This window comes from Haliotis cracherodii, unplaced genomic scaffold, assembly GCF_022045235.1.
Source record: "Haliotis cracherodii isolate W230 unplaced genomic scaffold, xgHalCrac1.p SCAF_7, whole genome shotgun sequence".
NCBI lineage: Eukaryota > Metazoa > Mollusca > Gastropoda > Lepetellida > Haliotidae > Haliotis > Haliotis cracherodii.
The window spans coordinates 61,707,063-61,729,236 of record NW_027266330.1 but is presented as its reverse complement, the minus strand read 5'-3'; the positions used below and the strand labels follow the sequence as shown (position 1 = coordinate 61,729,236).

At 40.6% G+C, this 22,174-nt stretch overlaps 1 protein-coding gene across 2 annotated transcripts in view; it reads left to right on the top strand.

Annotated features, from left to right (window-relative positions):
* Positions 1-22,174, top strand: part of LOC139447652 (neuromedin-U receptor 2-like) — a 100,573-nt gene that overhangs the window by 22,209 nt on the left and 56,190 nt on the right. For both annotated transcript variants that reach the window (XM_071229078.1, XM_071229076.1), the window contains exon 3: positions 6,863-6,912. The gene's annotated coding sequence lies outside the window, so the exon portion shown is untranslated. The remainder of the gene's footprint in view (positions 1-6,862; positions 6,913-22,174) is intronic.

The following is a 22,174-nucleotide window of genomic DNA, read 5'->3' as shown; positions in this document are numbered from 1 at the left end:
GTCCCCCGCCGTGATATTGCTGGAATATTGCTAAAAGCGGCGTAAAACCATTCTCACTCACTCTCCTTGTCCGTGTTCTCTTCACTGGCTCAGTATACGAACGTATTGACCTCAAGCACCTTACCCATGCATTCATGGAACAGCTCCCCTTTATACTCACTTACTCACTCACTCACAGATGTCCGGACGAAGAGTTTTAGGGGATACACTTGCAGTGTTTTCGATGTAGAGGTAGCGTGCCTGTAGATTAGAATTGGGAACCGAACGTGCAACGTAAGTTTTAAAATATTTAATTGGGCGCAGTTAAATTTTCATTTTTCATAAACTAAATATATTCAAACTTGTATAAACATGTGGTTAAATCCTATAAGGAAGAATAACAATTACTTGTGGATCAGAAGTGCACTATTTACAATGCAAGTTGAAATTTTCTTCTTTTATACATAGCAGTAAAAACTGCGGCTAGGGGAATAGCTAGACTATCATTCTGCATAACATATATAAATTGGTCTTCTGGGTTTAAACTTCTTAGACAAGTATGTATGATGTCTATGACCAAGTTCATGGCCATCGCAGCACGTGCTACCACGACGACGGAGTTGAGAGGATTCTAAGAATGTGTTTTGTCAACTTCAATACACTCCAAAACATCAACACGAGAAGGGGAAGACCTACACGTTGATGACAATGGACGCAATAAGCCTTCTATTTGCCCACGTCTCTCTTAAAACTACCACCACCACGTAAGAGGGACACAAATCAAATTAAATCTACCGATATTAGACCAAGAGGTCTTCAGTTTAGTCTGATCGGGGAACCTTTAATTGCTCTTATGCATTATCAGACTGAGTGAGTTAAAAGTTAAAATTTAACGTCGCGTCGGCATGCATTATCAGAAAGGACGTTGCTTTGACGCATCAGTGACAAAAATGATGTCCGATGCAATTCCCTATTTTTACTTGTACCATATGTTCCCATGGTTGTTTTCAGATGATCAATTGACATGCCTTTGCATGTGTTTGTGACGGGTGCCACCGGTGGGACAGGAAACGCTCACCTTTTGTGAACAACTGGTATCGTTTCCATTTGATACTGATTCATAAACACATGCTCGTGATGTAGTCGGAATTGTACAATCGACTCTTCTTTATCGAGAGATTTCTATTGGATATGGAAAGGCTTTTGCCGCTTTAATTAATTATTTATATAATCATCCATTCTTCTAAAAACTTGAAAGACTAACTGTCTGTTTCATCAGTATATTACGGATAAATCAATTGTATTCAAACTAATCTTTTTAGCTGAAAATCACAATTCAAACGTTCTCGGCGCTCACATAACCTATCCGATTATTGTTAGTTTTGTGAGTCACTGCTAACGATGGGTGAAGTGGGTTAAGCTTATATTTGTAGAGTATTGAAATATCACAGCCATCAAAATCTATCTGACGTTTGTCTTCAACATGGCCTCTCTGTTCTTATATATGAAGCTATTGATATGAAAGTAAATGTGTTTTCTGTTGTAAGACTTCCGACACTATAGTGAGTGAGTGAGTTAAAATTTAGCGTAACATCGGCAGTATCTCAGCCATATAGTGACAAGTCCGACACTGTAACATCCGTTGTCCTCATGGGTAGTTCCATCTTCCCGAGGCAATTGAGTTAACTGACTATAAAAGTCCAGTTTCCACCCTTGCCGAACTAGGCTGGTATTATGGAGTTACATTTTGGCAGGACTAACGAGTCTAGCCATAGTCCAATGAATATCGCGCACCGAAATCGAAATCCGGTTTGTAAAGTGTCATGCAGATTTCGGTCGACTGCAGGATTTGCAAAGCATTTGCACCGCTAACTCGTTGTCAACAGATATTTTCTAAATCTCTTCATGCTTTTAATCCAGGTGCTCACGTGATTTGATGCACTGTGCGATGTAAGACTCGTTTTATCACAATGTAGATCTTGATTATCAATCAGATCGTCTTGACTGGGTGCCACCGTTTTGTTTGAAGCAAATGCAAGTGATACGAGAGGTTGAATCTGATTGGTCAATAGGAGAGGCATAGAAAGGACATAATTCCACTGGTGGCGCCACGATCGAGCCAAGGAATTCCAGCCTAGTTCGGCAAGGGTGGAAATTGGACTTTTAAAGTCAGTTAACTCTCTTGTCTCGGGAAGATGGGGTAGTTCTTATGACTTCAACCATGTCAAATAGTATTCGGATGGGAAGAATGTTCAAGATATTTGTCTTTTGGCTCAAAATTTGCGTTTGTTTAAGCCATCTCAACACACCTAATGCGTGTAATTACATTTAGTTTGACCTACACACACACACGAAAGCAGCATTAAAGTAAGATACAAGATCAGGATTTCATGACTTTTTATTGTCCACGTTTGTTTATTTTCATTACCTAAATAAAATCTTTTGTCTTCATATTGATTTTAATCGACTCCCCTATGGTGTTGTATACGCGTACACCATCCATCATGCGCTTCTGCTAATAACATTATGGTTACAGATCGGTATTTATATCAACTTTATATTATTCAAACAGCTTTATTGATTCCTCGTGATAACACAAAATCCTCAGGGGTTGGGCAGAAATAGCATCTGAAGAATGCTGTCTATTTAAAAACAATCTCATGGGAACAAATCCAATTAGAACATTTTCAATTTTTGGAAGGTCTGGAGTTTATCACAAAAACCCCAACTAAAATTAACTCGAGTCTGTAGAAACAACAAACCACGAGAAGGGCACTTAGTTTATCATCTGGGGCACGAGAGACACAAGCTTGGACTCCTAGAAATGGGTGTGCCGAAATGCCTCGCTTCGTCGAGCCAGAATTTCATGATCGACGGTTCAAATATGACATTTGTGACAGTTTATCACCGCTTGCTGGAGTATTAAACGTGACACGTACACATCTACTTCCTGTGCCACTTTTCTCTCACTATCAAGTTCATATAAATCATATGAGTGAGTGAGTGAGTTGGGTTTAACGACGCTTTTAACAGTATTCCAGTTATATCACGGCGTGTCAGCTTAATGTGGGAGGAAAGCCCGAAGTGATGCAGGTCTCAGACATTTACCACTACGGTGGAACCCACGAGCACGTGTATGGTGCTGACAAACCTAGAAACATAATCGGGGCGAACCGGGATTCGAACCCACAATCATAGGTGTCTGGCGTGCCCAAGGGACGCAACTCTGCACAGCGAATCGCGGTGCCTATAACGACTGGGCCACCCGTGCCCCCTAACTCATATGAGTAGTAAATATAACATGTCAAAGGATAATCAATCTCGATTATCTGCCGAATATAAATCCAGAGGGCGTATAAGGGAAATTAGTGGTGACAATTATCTGAATTGATCACTGGAATTCTGTGATGACGCCAAAGGGTAAACTCAACTTTGAGAATCAGGTTATCAGGCTCAGTGACTTTGTCAATAGCGCATCGTAACCCGTCGGCATTCATATTTACTCATAATAGCAATCACCAGGCTATCTGATTCAGACTCGTTTATTTACAGGCTGCTGTCATATAGGTGAGGTGAAATTGGGTTAAACGTCGCGTCCAAGATTATTGCACTTATATAGCGACGTGCATGCACGTGTATGTGTTTGTGTGGCTGCTTGTACTAGTCCGGACTGATGCCGATTTATAGTGCTAGCTCACTGAGATACCACGCCGCAGTTTAACATGAATACCCCACTCAGACACAGTATACTGACTCCGAGCCGACCAGTCCTTGTTTTAGCCCCTTAATGCCGAGCGTCAGACAGGGTAACAACAAGTACCTTCTTTTAACGTCTTTCGGTATGACGCGGCCGGGGATCGAACCCCGGACCTTCCGCTCTCCGGGCGGACGCTCTACCACTTGACCACGGAGGCGGTCGCTGTCATATAGATGGACTATTGATGAATGTGGCTCAAAACTCACTAAAGTCCCCGGGACTCGTCGTGCAAATCACCTTCGTTACGTTGTACCAGGATCCGCTGATAATGGATTCTGATCCCAGATTATCCCTAACAATGAGCATTGTTTCGTCAGCACAATTCTCATGCCCATTTTTTTCACAGAAGTGGTAATCTTCCATGACCTTCATAACTTGGGCTTTGATATAATTGAAATATTGCTGAAACCCAGCTCACTACACTACATAAAGCTTTAAGATTACAAAGTCTTGTTGCACATAATCGTTATAACGTAATGTTAACTACGCCACGAACTTAAGTGACCTTCTGACTTCTTCTTGTTACACGCTCAGGTACAATTGCTCCACATGAATGGATGTATAAGAGCTGCTATAAAGATCTAACGACCTCCACACGTCATTACTGACATGACAACGCAGCAAATAATGTGTGGTTGTCGGAAAGTTTATTCTCAAATTATCGGCAAATCTGAGACAGTGTTCTTTGAAAAATCACATTGTGTGTTTTTTCACAGCTGTGGCAGTCCTAAAAATTCATATCAAAAGACTTGAAACAGCTTTACAAGTACAAAGAATCTTTTAATGTCAGAGCAAACTTTCACACCTAACAGTGTGCTAAGTAAGCCACTGGATCGAATGTTGAGTGCCAAAAGTTCCAACGAATGCTATTGGTTGAAGCGTCAGCTTCAGAGTTTACTTCCCTATATGGAATCCAATGTGTGAATTTGCGATGTACCCTTGCATGGCGACCCGTGAAGACCCGGGATAGAATAGGTCTTCAGCAACCCATGCTTGCCGTAAAAGGTGACTATGCTTGTCGTAAGAGGCGACTAACGGGATCGGGTGGCCAGACTGGCTGACTTGGTTGATGCATGTCATCGTACCCCAATTGCGTGGCTCGATATTCATGATGTCAATCACTGGATTGTCTGGTCCAGACTCGATTATTTACACACCGCCGTCATAAAGCTGGAATATTGCTGAGTGCGGCGTTAAACAACCAACCAATCAACCCACCCTTACATGACACTGCCGATACTGCTCTAGAACAGGAGTAGACTGTACTCACTTATTAATGTTCTAAGGCACTTTTATTGACTTAATTTTGATTTCAACATGTGGTTTATGCTACCGAAAAGGTGTTTTGTTTTTTAGAGATTAATGTTTTTCAATTAGAGTTTTATTTTGTCGCCACCCTTGATTCACAAAGAACAATTCAAAACATCACCGTATTACGAATAATTACCCTTGAGGAGGTCAATATGCGAGAACCCGATCCATGAAGTGGTCAGACCGAAATTCACTTTCAAGTTTATGACGCCTTTCAACCGTCCAGCTGCGAACCGTAAAATGTTCGTACCAGACGCCTCCTTGTTATCTAGTTGACGGGTCAATATTCATCACGCGACAGGTCAATACTGATCATGTGACGAGTCCTCCATCTTGTTTTCTAGCAGACGGGTCAATATTCATCACGTGACAGGTCAATACTGATCATGTGATAAGTCAATATTCGCGGACAGTGTTTATTTTGAAATTTATTGTTTCGTCACGAGGTACGGATCAACCAATGGGATTGCAAGATTTTAAATAGAGGTATAACGACAGAAAATGCTCAGTCATCAAACACCTGTCCGTTATGCGTGATAGGACATGGTGTGGTGTTTGAACAAAACCAGTTAATATGACTGGATTCGTTGGTCAGGACTCAATTGTTTACATGTCACTGTCGTTTTGTGGGTAAGGCGTTTGGCAATAAACAAGCACTTACTTTTTTAGGCAAACTGTGTGTATCGGAGCTACAGGTAGAGCAGGATATGTTTACACTTTTCGCGAACACCTGGTGTCATCACTGATTTTCAGTGATCCATTCATAGAATTTGCATCACTGTTTTGCCTTGTAGGCCCAATGGAATCTGTTTCGGTGGGTAATCGAGGCGTTGACGTTAAATATTGAACACTTTGTCCTCAATTGATTCCTTCTTCATGTAATAGGGGCTTGTCGTAAAAGGTGACTATGCTTGTCGTAAAAGACGATTAACGGGATCGGGTGGTCAGGCTCGCTGACTTGGTTGAAGAACGTCATCGATTCCAATTGCGTGGATCGATGTTCATGATACCAATCAGTGGACTGTCTGGTCCACACTCGATTATTTACAGACCGCCGTCATATAGCTGGAATATACGGCGGCGTAAAACAAACAACCAACCAACCAATGATGTAGTGACCTCACAAACTAGTGATGGACATCAGAGCATCGAGTGAGTGAGTGAGTGAATATAGTTTTACGCCGCTTTTAGCAATATTCCAGCAATATCACGGCGGGGGACACCACAAATGGGCTTCACACATTGTACCCATGTCGGGAATCGAACCCGGGTCTTCGGCGTGACGAGCGAACGCTTTAACCACTAGGCTACCCGACCGCCCCTCAGAGCATCGAACTTCGCAACTGAGATACAGTGACGTACGTGCATCAGCCAAGTCAGTCACCCAAGTCCGATCCCGTGTGTCGCCTCCTACGACAAGCGTGGGATGCTGAAGACCAATAATTGTGACCAGGATCTTGATGGAGTCCTGACTAATAGTAATTCTGCCGGAACTTGAAAGTATCGTCTTCAACGATCCATCGGCTTAACAAGGGTAAACTTTACGGCGTGTGAACATGTTGTGATTTCCCCATCACATGTTCCTTTACCTGTCCGTCATGAAGGAATCATTGATGCTCCCGCGAATAGCTGCAAGATTTCTGATGTGGCGTTAAGCAATAATTACTCACTCACTCTGATTGTTGGAAATGGTGTTGATGTAGTTGTCGTTGCTTGTAGCGCCGTCCAGCATCACATGATACTTGTACATGTACATGGCATCAACTCGTTATCTATGTATCAACTTTTTAAATATTTTAATTATTGACTCCACAGATATCCCTTCAAGATAAGATGGTTGAATTGGATCACCCTCAACTGTCAAGGTAAGAACTGCATTTATTTATTATATCAATTCTGTGCTCTACGGTAATCTCTACAGGCCCTGCTATTAATAACAGTTCGCCTACACTTAATCAGTATTCCATTTAGTTAGATACAGTGATTGATCTATGGCTCGGAATTGATAGCAGGATCAGCACGATTACTGAGTAATGTGGTTACCCATTAAAATGTTAATGAAGAATCATGCTTGTCATGTGCACGAAGAAATATGTCTTGCTTTATAATGACAAGCCTCTTACTGTATTGACATGGGTATCAATGTTGTAACGTAAATATGCTAGGCTCTGATTAAGTTGCGTACGGGATCCAGGAAGAAGGATAATTAGGACTCCAGCTCACTGCAATAGTTAAATGTAAAAGAAAATATTTCGAAATTCAAGAAAAATGGGTTGTCCTTCAGCCAAGATGTATTTAGTCATACGTTCGTACTCTTTGTACCTGATCTCCTTTGAGATTCAGCTTGGGTCAAAGACTTGGTCATGTTTAAGTATTAGTAAAAGTTTCCCGAATACCTCTAAAACCAGCCTTTTCACTACAGCGTTTATTTTGTTTGTTGTTTAACGTCGCACTCAGCAATATGCCAGCTATGTGACGGCGGTCTGTAAAAAAATCGAATCTGGACTAGACAATCCAGTGATTGATATCATGAGCATTAATGTACGCAATTGGGATACGATGACACGCTTCAACCACCCGATCCCGTTAGTTGCCTTTTATGGCAAGCATGGGTTGCTTAAGAACTGTTCTACCCCGGATCTTTACGGGTTCTTTGTACAGTGAGATCTGCCTGTACATTTAGTGCTGAGATACATGTACGCCCCACGACGTTTACTGTTAGATGTTTACTGTTTGACGTTTACTGTTAGAACGTGTAATTTCCATTTACATGAATAGGCGCGACAACGTCCATGAAGATTGCTGACTGTTTGGCGCATTTCCTGAATAATTCAGATCCTGTTGGGCGGAGAGAGCCGTTTTCGTGCCATGTCCATTGAAAACATGTATTTCCCAAACCTGAGGATCGAAACATATTATTTCGTCAGGCATTTCTGCATAATCTTTTTTATCTCTGAAAGGAAAGCTAAACAATTATATTGATCCATGTCACCTTATGTTCCGAAAATCCTGCATGTCCAGTGAACCCTGAGGACAAACTAAAATGTTTTTCAGCATTTTCGGGAACAGATTTAAGAACTAATTAAAGTCCTCGTCCACTGCCACAGGAATAGCACACTATCAGTGCCACGTTGTCACTGTGACATACTGTCTATCAGCACACACTTCTTCTATATAATGCAAGTTAAATGTTTTTTTGTTTTGTTTGGTTGTTGTTTAACGCCGCACTCAGCAATATGACAGCTTTATGACGGCGGTCTGTAAATAATCGAGTCTGGACCAGACAATACAGGGATTGACATCATGAGCATCGATCCACGCAATTGGGACCAATGACATGCATCAACAAAGTCAGCGAGCCTGACCACCCGATCCCGTTAGTCGCCTCTTCGACAAGCATAGTCGCTTTTTACGGCAAGCATGGGTTGCTGAAGACGTATTCTATCCCGGATCTTCACGGGTCGTATGTTAAATGTTATATGGTCAGGATGGAGAGAAGATTTGAACAATGCGGAGTCTGCTTCAAGGTTGTTCGGTGTCATTATGTATACAAATGGCAGATCAGTGATTTACATGAGCGTTTGCGATTTGTAATGTGGAACTGGAAAAAAACCTTACATAACTGTATTTATCTAAGTTAATGCGTTTTAAATTGAGTTTACGGATTTCAAGTTTTGGTTTGACATTTCGTTCTTCTCTTAATATGAAGATTATATTGTTGTTGGTTGTGTATGCATATCGTGTGTGGGAAGTTAAGGAATGGACTTAATAGATATTGAGACAACGATTACGATGTTAAATAGACACGATCTTCGTCAATATTGCTCGAAAAAATGCTGCATTTTATCCCATAAATGCCACAATCTCCAGAGACATTTTGTTAAAAACATGTTTGTGACATTTGCATTTCATGTTATCTAGTTTCAATCGTTACGGACTGAATATGAACAACGGATACTGAAAATTTCAGTGAATCAGGCATTTGAACCCATGGTCATCGGATCCCGACACGGCTATGGAACGCAACTCTGCACATTGTTGGTCTCAGCTGCCTTAAGGAGACATTTGGGGAGATTATGTTTTCAAAGGCCGACCTAGTTAGACAGGTACAATATGACCGCTGAAAATATTGTATTGAACTGCTCGTAATATATACGGTAACTGTTCCTGTAAACCCAAAGAGATATTTACCGATTAATAAATCGTATGAAAGGCGCAATATTTCAACAGACATATATCGACGTTCTTGTACAGTTAAAATTACTGAATGTAATGCTAGAGATATGACAAATGACACACGCGAAATGGAAATATCTAGTGTAATAGAAACTGTGTTTAAGTAAGAGGAGTTTGGATTCAAAGACAGCATAGTGACGGGTCTAGTTCCGTCAATAAACGTGCTATTTTGTCACTGGATTGTATGGCGCAGATTCGTTATCACTGAGCGACCTGGTCCAGAATCGTAAGGCAGCAGTATTGCTTGGTACGGAGTTGGGGAACAAACACTTTCTTGTTCCTGCATATCGTGTGAGTCGCGGGTGCTACCGGAAGAGTCGGACATACTCACTCTTTTCGCGAACACCTGGTGCCATCATTGACTTTCAGTGATCCATTCATAATTTTCATCACTGTTATGCATTTTGCGCCCAATGACTTTCAATGATCCATTCATAATTTTCATCACTGTTATGCATTTTACGCCCGATGACTTTCAATGATCCATTCATAATTGTCATCACCGTCATGCATTTTGCGCTTAATGACTTTCGATGATCCATTCATAATTGTCATCACCGTCATGCATTTTGCGCTTAATGACTTGCAATGATCCATTCATAATTGTCATCACCGTCATGCATTTTGCGCTTAATGACTTGCAATGATCCATTCATAATTGTCATCACCGTCATGCATTTTGCGCCCAATGACTTTCAATGATCCATTCCTAATTTTCATCACTGTTATGCATTTTGCGCCCAATGACTTTCAATGATCCATTCATAATTGTCATCACCGTCATGCAATTTGCGCTTAATGACTTGCAATGATCCATTAATAATTTTCATCACCGTTATGCATTTTGCGCTTAATGACTTGCAATGATCCATTCATAATTTTCATCACCGTTATGCATTTTGCGCTTAATGACTTTCAATGATCCATTCATAATTTTCATCACCGTTATGCATTTTGCGCTTAATGACTTGCAATGATCCATTCATAATTGTCATCACCGTCATGCATTTTGCGCTTAATGACTTGCAATGATCCATTCATAATTGTCATCACCGTCATGCATTTTGCGCTTAATGACTTGCAATGATCCATTCATAATTGTCATCACCGTCATGCATTTTGCGCCCAATGACTTTCAATGATCCATTCATAATTTTCATCACTGTTATGCATTTTGCGCCCAATGACTTTCAATGATCCATTCATAATTTTCATCACCGTTATGCATTTTGCGCTTAATGACTTGCAATGATCCATTCATAATTTTCATCACCGTTATGCATTTTGCGCCCAATGACTTTCAATGATCCATTCATAATTTTCATCACCGTTATGCATTTTGCGCCCAATGGAGTCAGATAATCGAGATATGTATTCTCTGACACTTTGTGAACAGCTTGCTCCAAATATCTGGGCACTGCAAAAGCCAGGGTTATTGAATTTGTCTGAATTAATGACAGTAGTATCAGTTAGGGTGTATGAAATGTATGGCCTGCCATTTCAGCCCCCTTTCTGTTACATAACACTTCTTGCTAACTACATTCCCCCGACAGCCGTGACACCGTAGCTGTGCAACAACAAAGTTCCTGAATGCTGCACAAAGTCTCTTCTTTCTCTTTTCATCATCTCCGGGTAATTGTCAAAGACAAGCTCGTATTTAACAGAGTACTGCTTCTGTTCAGCGTAGAATTAGGTTTGGTTTGAAACTTGGTTCTTGTCGGCAGTGGAACTTCTTACATGCCATATTAGCTTACATATTCAAACTTGCGAAAGCACACACATGTGCTTTTTATGGAAGTTTTTAAGTAATGAACCATCTCTTGAGGCAAAACAGGAATAGGACGAACATCAGTGAAGTTGGAAAATCGCTTTTGTCATCTTCACTTAAGCTTCACCAATTCGACATTATAAAAAACTGGTGGTGTTTGAAAGCTGTAGTTTCCTAGCCTAAACTGTATTGATCTCCTCCATTTGGAGCTTAGTCCTGACAGCATTCTGGCACTGGAATGACAATGGTGTGAGTGGCGGGTGCTACCGGTAGAGCGGGACATGCTTACCCTTTTTGCGAACGCCTAGTGACTGAATTGCAGAGATCTATGCAAATTCTTTACAGGCAGCCGTCCTAATGTAGAAGTTATGCTGTGCGTCGTTAAACAGCAAACATACATTTTTTGTGCAAGTTGTGTGAGTGGCGGTGCTACCGGTAGAACCGGCTTGTTTACCTTTGTCAATCACATATGGTGTCACTGATTCATTCATATAGTTTTCAACACAATTGTACCATACACGCACTTATGGGATAATCCTCTGGTGTTTTGAGGGGCGGTCGGGTAGTCTAGTGGTTAAAGCGTTCGCTCGTCACGCCGAAGACCCGGGTTCGATTCCCGACATGGGTACAATGTGTGAAGCCCATTTCCCCCGCCGTGATATTGCTGGAATATTGCTAAAAGCGGCGTAAAACCATACTCACTCACTTTGGCGTTTTGAATCAACTGTTTGTTACATCCGGGAAGGAGCTTTCATGACTTAGAGACCACATGAGGGAGCGGTTTGAGAGCCTTGTGGTTAAGTGGTGAATAACGAGAGGATGGTCAGGCTCGCAGACATTGTTGATGCATGTCATCGTATCCTAATTGCGTAGTTCGATGCTTATGATGTTATTCACTGGATTGTCTGATATAGACTCGATTATTTACAGACCGCCATCATATAGCTTGAATAGTGCTGAGTGGGCGTTAATAAAACAAACAAACATCTATGGTACATGTTCACATATCATTACATTGAACCACTCGTTATCGGAAAATATATTTTATTGAGAGTTATGAACTGAAAAACACGAACGAGTCATATATATTCTTAAATTATAAACATTAGCAAACTTCACCGCTGCAGGGAAAGTCAAATCTCGTAGTTCTTTTGTACTTACTTTCGATGTTTTAATATATGTAATTCACAACATCGACCGAGACGGACTTTTGTATGAATTTCGAGTGTCACGTATTTGCTGAAGAGACCATTGTGGTCCTCATGAGGGACTTGATCGGTTGGATGCTGTACTCCAAGCATCTCTTATCTTACTAACTGATGTTTTGAATTTGGATTTTGATGGTCTGCGTCACTAATATCGTGTGCTTTCCTATTGATGGCTGATGTGAAACCTGTCTCCTACTTTTAAAAAAACCCTTGCAGCATAGTTTCGATATCGACAAATCGTTTTTATTAATAACTGGGTGCACAGACAACTAATGAGTTCTTCCAAAATTGCACAAACCACTTCACCGAATCACTGGATTGTTTGGTCCAGACTCGATTATTTACAGACCGCCGTCATACACCGCCTTTTTAGATTAGACATCTAATGGGTTAAGATAATTATATATGTTGTGTTTTTTGTATGAAATCCTGTACTGTATTTTTCACCCATGGTCTAATGATGTGATCAATTGCTCTGCAATAACAAGGGACAGCCAGCCACTGGCTCCCATTCAGGCGTGAAAACTGTCTGCTGTATGTGTAAACAATACAGCAAGGTGTCGTTTAGCTGTCAGTTCGAATCCCAGATTTGCCTCGAATATTTGCTGCCGGAGGTCTCTTAACAAGCAATCCTGATTCACCGTTGTAGTCAACATCCAGGACTGCCGTCACATTGCGCTTTCCTTCCACATTACGCCGACACGTCGTGACGTTACCGACACATTGAACCTGTGAAGATCCGGTTCAGAATAGGTCTCCAGAAACCATGTTTGCCGTAAGAGGCGTCTCTGCTTGTTGTCGGGTGTCAGACTCGCTGACCTGGTTGATACATATCATCGTATCCCAATTGGGTAGATCGATGCTCAAGATGTAAATCTTTGGAATGGCTGGCCCAGACTCGATTATTTACAGACCACCATCATATAGCTGGAATAGTGCTGAGTGGGCGTTCAAAAACAAACAAACAAAATTGACACACCGTTACAGCATAACCCACTTGTCTCTCACACACCCAAACGCTCTAACGAGTTTAATACCATAGTTTGATTCAACATAAACTCGGCTTATTTCTTGTGAAAAGGACATTTGTAAAACGCATCGTCTCTGTCACCGACTGCAGCCATGATCGAAAGGACTGTGTTGTCAGCATGACGCATGTACCTGATGTGAGCTGAATGACAGCTGGTTATAATTAACGTAATGATTTCTAAAAAGCAAACTTTAATCTTTCAGAGTTAATGAGACATTTCTAAAACGGCACATGGTTAAAATTATCAACAACGGGTATAGCATGGCCACCGGAAGGACGAATCAGTCTGTGATTCCGAAGTAGAAAAACTCGAATTGGAAACATAAATAGACGTCATTAAGTTAGCAGTCGATGGGACTTTTGAAAAAAACACAGCAGAGTATCTTGGTTTTGATTTGAGTCAGGGAAGAAGTCGCAGTTTTGAATAACACCTCAGCTCGATCATTTTATTACCGTCTTCGCCATGCTTCTGGTTTTGAAACAAAGGTCCATCCATGGTACAACAGCACTGTGAAGATTCCGGGGTAGAATAGGACTTCAGCAACCCATGCTGGCCGTAAAAGGCGACTATGCTGGTCGTAAAAGGCGATTAACGGGTTCTGGTGGTCAGACTCGCTGAATTGGTTGATGCAGATCATCGATCCCAATTGCGTGGATCGATGCTCATGATATCAATCACTGGATTGTCTGGTCCAGACTCGATTATTTACAGACCGCCGTCATATAGCTGGAATATTGCTGAGAGCGGCGTTAAACAACAAACCAACCAAACAAACAATGGTACCACACAGAATATGTAGAGAGCGTCAAGGAAAGTGATTAATACATACTTCTTTGGAATAGGACCGTACACAGCTTCTGATCTATCCAAGCCAGCAATCCTGATCTTGACATTTTATATAAATAAAATGAAATCATTTATATCATTGAATTCTCTTTCCCTTTTGACACTGCTGTTACAAAAGATTCAAGAAGAATGGCACATATGCGGACCTCGCTTTCGAAATGTCACGCTTGCATCCCAAGTACCAGGTTGTCCGACTTCCCATTGTTCTTGGTGCCTTAGGTTTGGTACTTCCCAATCTGTTGAGTGGCATTGGGAGAGTGCCTGTGTTTGCTGCCAGGAATACAGCCCTTCTGGGATTGCACCTTGTCGCACATAAACATTTTGCTGAGTTATCCCCGTGTTTGCAGATATACAAATAAACTTATATCGTTCGTCCGTCTCCACGCATGCCACAGTTCGTGTTCGGCTCCGACGCTAAAAAAGGTTTAAAATAATATCTTCATGACAGATTGACACTTATTGATTTTGTAATGAGGTTTGGGTCGTTTTTCAGTATAAAGTTATTAAACACTGTCCTAAGCTACGTATAGCTGAACTCTTTGTCAACTGTTCAAAGTCTTAACGACCTCAACAACCTTCACCATTGGAGTGGGCGAGTTGTGTTTATCGCCGCTTTTAACAGTATTCCAGCTATATCACAGCTTAATGTGGGAGGAAAGCCCGAGGTGATGCAGGTCTCAGACGTTTACCACTTCGGTAAAAATCCACGAGCACGGGTATGGTGCTGACAAACCTAGAAACACAATCGGGGCGAACCAGGATGCGAACCCACAATCATAGGTTTCTGGCGTGCCCAGGGGACGTAACTCTGCACAGCGAATCGCGGCGCTTTAGACGACTGGGCCACCCGGGTCCCTCTCCACTGGAGTGACTATGATCACAACCAGTCCTACATTCGTGACCAACTCGTGTTATGCCGGGACAAGCCGAATAACGACTCATGCCCCTCTCATTGCCATTTTTGCGACCGGGTTCCGTCTTAGCGCAAACGGGCATACCTAAATTAATTGTCAACTCGTCGCGTTATGGTTCACATATATTTCCCCATATATTATATATAATTCAGATGCAAATTAAAACACATGCGGAATTATACAGTATGATTGAACACATTTTAACTGTGCCTGGGGTATATTTTTAAATGCAAGACATATGTAAAATCAACAATTATTTCTGAGGGATTCTTTGACGAAGAGCTTGAAAATTAATCATACGCGTGTTCTGATTGGTTTTGTCGCGTATTTTCGCTCATAACATTCATCGATAGGGGGGCGAGTCTTCTTGCAGGTTACGGAAAGAGGCGAGTGGTGACGAATGCCAGTCCTAGTGACAGAAACCTAGGAATGATTGATCCGCTCCATAGCTTGGATAAACATGTCACAGTCATATCCAGAAGTGCAAACTATCGTATTCGCAGCTTTCGGATAAAACAGAAAACAATTCGACGCCGATGCTGTCCATGTCTTGATCCTAGCATTTGTCATCGCCAGGTTGGAGTATTGAAATTCCCTCCTGTATTGCCTACCAAGGAACCGATAGATAAGCTACAACCTGTTGAGAATACAGCTGTCAAGTACAAGAACACCAATGGGAGTAGACATCCCTCCAATATGGACTAATCTACTCTGGCTGCTTTCCAACAAAAGTGCAATGACAAATCCTGACTGGTCAGCAAGGCAATGCACGGGTTAACTCCTGCATACGTACAGGAACTGATGGTACCATACAAGACTGCACGTTTACTCGGTTCAAAATATGAACGTTTGTTGACGGTATTAAAGCGAAAGCGAAACATATGATGACCGGTCATTCCAACTTGCGTTGTGGAACTATCTGCCGCCAGAAATCAGAGAATTGGAAACCTTCGCAAAATTTAAAAGACACTAAACACAAGCTACAAAACCCTTTCCATAATTATATTTGTTTGTTTGTTGTTTAACGCCATACTCAGTAATATTATATAATAAAAGTGCCTTAGAACATTAACAAGTGAGTACAGTCTACTCCGGTTCTAGAGCAGTATCGGCGGTGTCATGTAAGGGTTGGTTGGTTGGTTTGTTGTTTAACGCCGCACTCAGCAATATTCCAGCTATATGGCGGCGGTCTGTAAATAATCGAGTCTGGGCCAGACAATCCAGTGATTGATATCATGAACATCGATCCACGTCATTAGGATATGATGACATGCATCAACCAAGTCAGCGAGCCTGATCAGCCGATCCCGTTAGTCGCCTCTTACGACGAGCACAGTCGCCTTTTACGGCCAGCATGGGTTGTTGAAGACCTGTTCTACCCCGGATCTTCACGGATCAACATATTAACTGAAGTAAATTAGCTATGCTTTACATACAACTGTCAAATAGTTCATACAATGTACTTGTACACATGATGGGACACATTTCTGGTTGCAAGACAATATCCTTTCAACACATTCACCTGACTACGTGGCATACAAAGAGGAGAAGCAATCCCACTTTCAGCTATGCAATAATACCATTAGTGCCAGACCCGTTAGGAACCGGGGTAGAATATAGCTGGAATAGTGCTGAGTGGGCGTTAAACAACAAATTAACAAACAGTTAATATGTCAAACATTTATGTCTTTTCTTTTGTGATATATTCTAATTGTCATATTTCTGCTTGTGACAGGAGTCGTTTACAATGTGGAAGACATCAAGAATTCACCAGAACTAATGTCATATTTCGCTCTCAGAGTTCTTTTATTTTCCTATTGGTTTCAAAGTATTTACTTAAATTGATATGTCAGTCTAAATTCGACCTGGTTGAAGAACAAATCCCTTTCGTTCGATAATTAAAAAGATCACAAATACAACACACTCTCGTCAAAATGATGAAATATGACGTATCTGTTTTGAAGTAAGTTGATACCGCTTTTTATGATTTTGTTATTTTGTTACATAAATAACGTTCTTTAATCAAAATGTGCTGGCTACCTTTGGGTAGAGTGTCCTTCATTGAACGTTGATAGACTTGTGCAAAAGAGAACTTGACACTTTAAAAGCATCTTCAATAGTTTTCACGCAAAGGGAATTCCCCCATGATAGTTGACTATTTACTTAATCAGGCCTTAACAGATTGGGATAGGGTTGTTAAACATGTTTGACCTGGCTCAAAAACCTTAAAATGTAATTGATTTCTGTTGCTATGGACACATTATGTATTGTAAAATCGCTTTAACATATGGCGGTGGATATTCCGCGCACAGCAATTAAGTAATACTGTGGTTAAGTAAACGCCATCTATTGTTTATGAAGCTAAAACCATGCAACGAAAGTAAAGTGGGATTTAGTGAGTGAGTGAGTGAGTTGGGTTTAACGCCTTTTAACAGTATTAAAGATATATCACGGCGTCTGAGACATGCATCACTTCAGGCTTTCCTCCCACATTAAGCTGACACGCTGTGATATAATTAACTGGAATACTGTTAAAAGCGGCGTTAAACCCAACTCACTCACCGGGATTCGAAATCACGATAGGTTTCTGGCGTTCCCAAGGGACACAGCTCTGCACAGCGCCTTAGACGACAGGGCCACCCGTACCCCCAGCTTGAATATAGCCGAGTGTGGCAATCACAAGAAAACAAATCATGCTTTTTCTGTAGGCTTGGGCTCAGCTCTTGCACGTAGCCTATTGTTGAAGGGGTTTCATTCAGATTTTAGAATCAGAAATATAACTTCTAATGGATGTCTTGTTTTGTATTTTACCCTTCAAAAAAGCTTGATAGAAGTTTGTTTGTTTGTTTCTTTCTTTCTTTGTTGTTTAATGCCGCACTCAGCAATATTACAGCTTTAAGACGGCGGTCTGTAAACATTCTAGTCTGGACTAAGAAATCCTGTGATTGATATCATGAACATCGATCCACGCAATTGGGATCGATGACATGCATCAACCAAGTCAGCGAGCCTGACCACCCGATCCCATTAGTCGCCTCTTACGACAAGCGTAATCGCCTTTATGGCAAGCATGGGTTGCTGAAGACCTATTCTCTATTCTACCCCGGATCTTTACGGGTTGGTAGAAGTAACTTCATGATTCATTACTGAAAATGAATTAAAGAGTATAAAAATGTATTCGTCACTCTTGGATTGGTGTGTATATCGTCACGCTACTTTCATTTCTCTTGAAACAATGTTCATGAACACGGGCTATGTAGTAATTGGATCTAGAAGACTTTTTTATACAGCGTGCCAATGTTGGACATCGACAGACAAACACTTTATCCACTTGGCTACTTACCGCCCCTCAGACATAAAAACGATTACGTACACATGCAAACATATCGATGATATTTAAATATTTTTTTCCCTGATTTTCCCGATGGCGAATATGGTATTAAAATAATGACATTACTCTATTTCCTGAATGAACTTCAGCGACTCCCTGAATATGACGTTAATGCTGCCATGAAAACTTTCCTTAGTTTGACAATGGTGGAAATTACACACAAAAACATAACTGAAAATATGCATTTACATATGTCACTATATCGTTTATCATAAGCCTTAAATCAACATGTCATTTTTGATATATCCCAACATTTGTATTCTTTCATATCTTGCATACATCAATTAAGCGTGATTTTCAAAAAAAAATTTTTTTAGTAGAAATAAGGGGGCGGTCGGGTAGCCTAGTGGTTAAAGCGTTCGCTCGTCACGCCGAAGACCCGGGTTCGATTCCCGACATGGGTACAATGTGTGAAGCCCATTTCTGGGTGTCCCCCGCCGTGATATTGCTGGAATATTGTTAAAAGCGGCGTAAAACCAAACTCACTCACTCACTCACTAGTAGAAATAAGTAACAATTGTCAATACCAGTTGACATATGTAGGTCGTGTCTGAGTTTTTAAGTCAGTCTGCCTATCATAAATCACTCGAAGTAATAGCCTCTAATCAAAGAAACTTCATCTGGAGATCTAACTGTACATTTTTACGGCCATTACGAACATGGTCTCCAGCTATTCCCTGGTCTCTAATTAAGCTGCAAATTATAGGAATACCAGACTCGGGGGTCGTAGTAATGCTGGTTCTTGAAGGAGGATGAAAGCCCCCTTTTAAGTTAATAGATAGGGTACTCATCTTATTAAACCGACGCGTATGTTTTGGTAAGAATTGCGGCGATTGCTTACCTGCGTGATTTCGTTAAAGGTGGTTCTGGAAAATGACCGCTTTTATACAGAACAATCACACTTAAGTCACGCTGTGATGTACGTGGGTTTGACCGATATACGTATATGCACTGATGGAAAGAACTAAGAGAACAGAAGGCAACCCTTTTAAAAAAACTTGGCATGCCCATTATAAACTGTTTAGCAATTATCGACACTCTAGATTCTGACAACAAACTGCGTTTGTTTCATATGAGGCATTTATATTGACTGCATTCGAACACATACGTTTGTCATTTTGATACGAGTCTATTAAAGGTGACAATGGTGGTATTCCTCTATTGTGATACTATTCAGCATTTTACCGGACACAAAATATTGCGCCCTCGCTACATGCATTGAGAAAGGACGCAAATTATTTACAATGCGAAACATGGCTGTTTTTTTAATCAATAAAACTTATCAAACTTTTGTAGGAATATTTTTTTCATGGTATATAGAATCATACATATCATTTCTTTTCTGTTTACAGCTACATAACAGTTAAATAACTAAATTAATATAAATTATAAATTTGTAATGCGCTTATATCATAGTAGATTTATTAAGAGACATGAATTTTCAAAGAACGTCATACGCCTCTTGATCACCAAGAGATCAGACTTTTATCAGCAACATTCTGGGACATCAGCAATATCCTGGGACATCAACAACATATTGGGACATCAACAACATATTGGGACATCAACAACATATTGGGACATCAACAACATATTGGGACATCAACAACATTCTGGAACATCAGCAACATTCTGGACCATCAGCAAGATATTGGGACATCAACAACATATTGGGACATCAACAACATGTTGGGACATCAACAACATATTGGGACATCAACAACATTCTAGGACATCAGCAACATCCTGGGACATCAACAACATTCTAGGACATCAGCGACATTCTGGAACATCAGCAACATATTGGGACATCAACAACATATTGGGACATCAACAACATTCTAGGACATCAGCAACATTCTGGAACATCAGCAACATATTGGGACATCAGCAACATATTGGGACATCAACAACATTCTGGGACATCGGCAACATTTTTGAATATAAGCAACATTTTGGGACATCAACAACATTCTGAGAGATTTGAATGAATCAGAGGTGACACCATATGTTTAACGAAAAAGGTCAACATGTCCGGTTTTATGGGTAGCACCCGCTACTTACACAACATAAAAGTGATTGTTCTTTGTCTAACGCCTCAATGCAGAATTTCTGCAATACGATAGCGGCCTGCCAACAATCGATTCTTGACAAGACACTCAAGTGTTAATGGGCCAGACAATCAAGTGCCATGTTTAAGCACGTTTACTGATTTTATTGAAAACGATACTAACATGTTTACTTTGAATTACGTGCGCTGCGTAACATCAACATCATTTTCGGACATAAACAACGTTTTGGGACATCAACAACATTTTGGGATATCAACAACATTCTAGGACATCAACAACATTTTGGGACATCAACAACATTTTGGGACATCAACATTATTCTGGGACATCAACAACATTCTGGGACATCAACAACATTCTAGGACATCAACATCATTCTTGGACATCATCAACATTCTAGGATATCAACATCATTCTAGGACATCATCAACATTCTAGGACATCAACAACATTCTAGGACATCAACAACATTTTGGGACATCAACAACATTTTGGGATATCAACAACATTCTAGGACATCAACAACATTCTGGGACATCAACAACATTCTAGGACATCAACATCATTCTTGGACATCAACAACATTCTGGGACATCAGCAACATTCTAGGACATCAACATCATTCTTGGACATCATCAACATTCTAGGACATCAACATCATTCTAGGACATCAACATCATTCTTGGACATCATCAACATTCTAGGACATCAACAACATTCTGGGACATCAACATCATTCTAGGACATCAACAACATTCTGGGACATCAACATCATTCTAGGACATCAACAACATTCTAGGACATCAACATCATTCTAGGACATCAACAACATTCTAGGACATCAACAACATTCTAGGACATCAACATCATTCTGGGACATCAACAACATTCTAGGACATCAACATCATTCTAGGACATCAACAACATTCTGGGACATCAACATCATTCTAGGACATCAACAACATTCTAGGACATCAACAACATTCTAGGACATCAACAATATATTGGGACATCAGCAACATTGTAGGACATCAGCAATATTCTGCGATATTGGCAACATTCTGGGACATCGGCAAGACAGTAACAAATCTCAGATTACACCAGTTCGCGATAAGGGTAAGCATGTCCTGGCCGACCGGTAGAAACAGCCACTCAAAAATCTTGCAAAACAAAGTTAGTATATGTTACCTGACACCGCATAGCAAACCAGACAATCAAGTGACAATAGAGTTCACTTTGGTTGAAATAAAACAATACAATAAAAACACATTTGGAAATCTTTCTTGATACCCTAACGTCTCTTTAAGCCAGTTATTTCTTGAATAAATTACGTCAGTCGAAATTTTTAGCGTTGCGTCAAGGTTAACTATTATTATAGCTAAAATAGATATAATTATCAAAAAAACACCCGCATGTTATCAGAAATGAGCTGACCGCTGTAACTTGATAATGCCCTCACATTCCTTGACGACGGGCCATTATCACGCCCGTTGCTAGGTGACGTCACGTTCGATAGTGACGTCATCAGGTTTGTTCTATGACATTCAATACTCTTAAAAGTTGGTCACTGACATTCGTGTTGATTACAGTAAATGTTCCAAAACCGATAATGGTGTTTCTTTTTATTTGATAACAAATTCCATCCATTTTTAGCAATAATA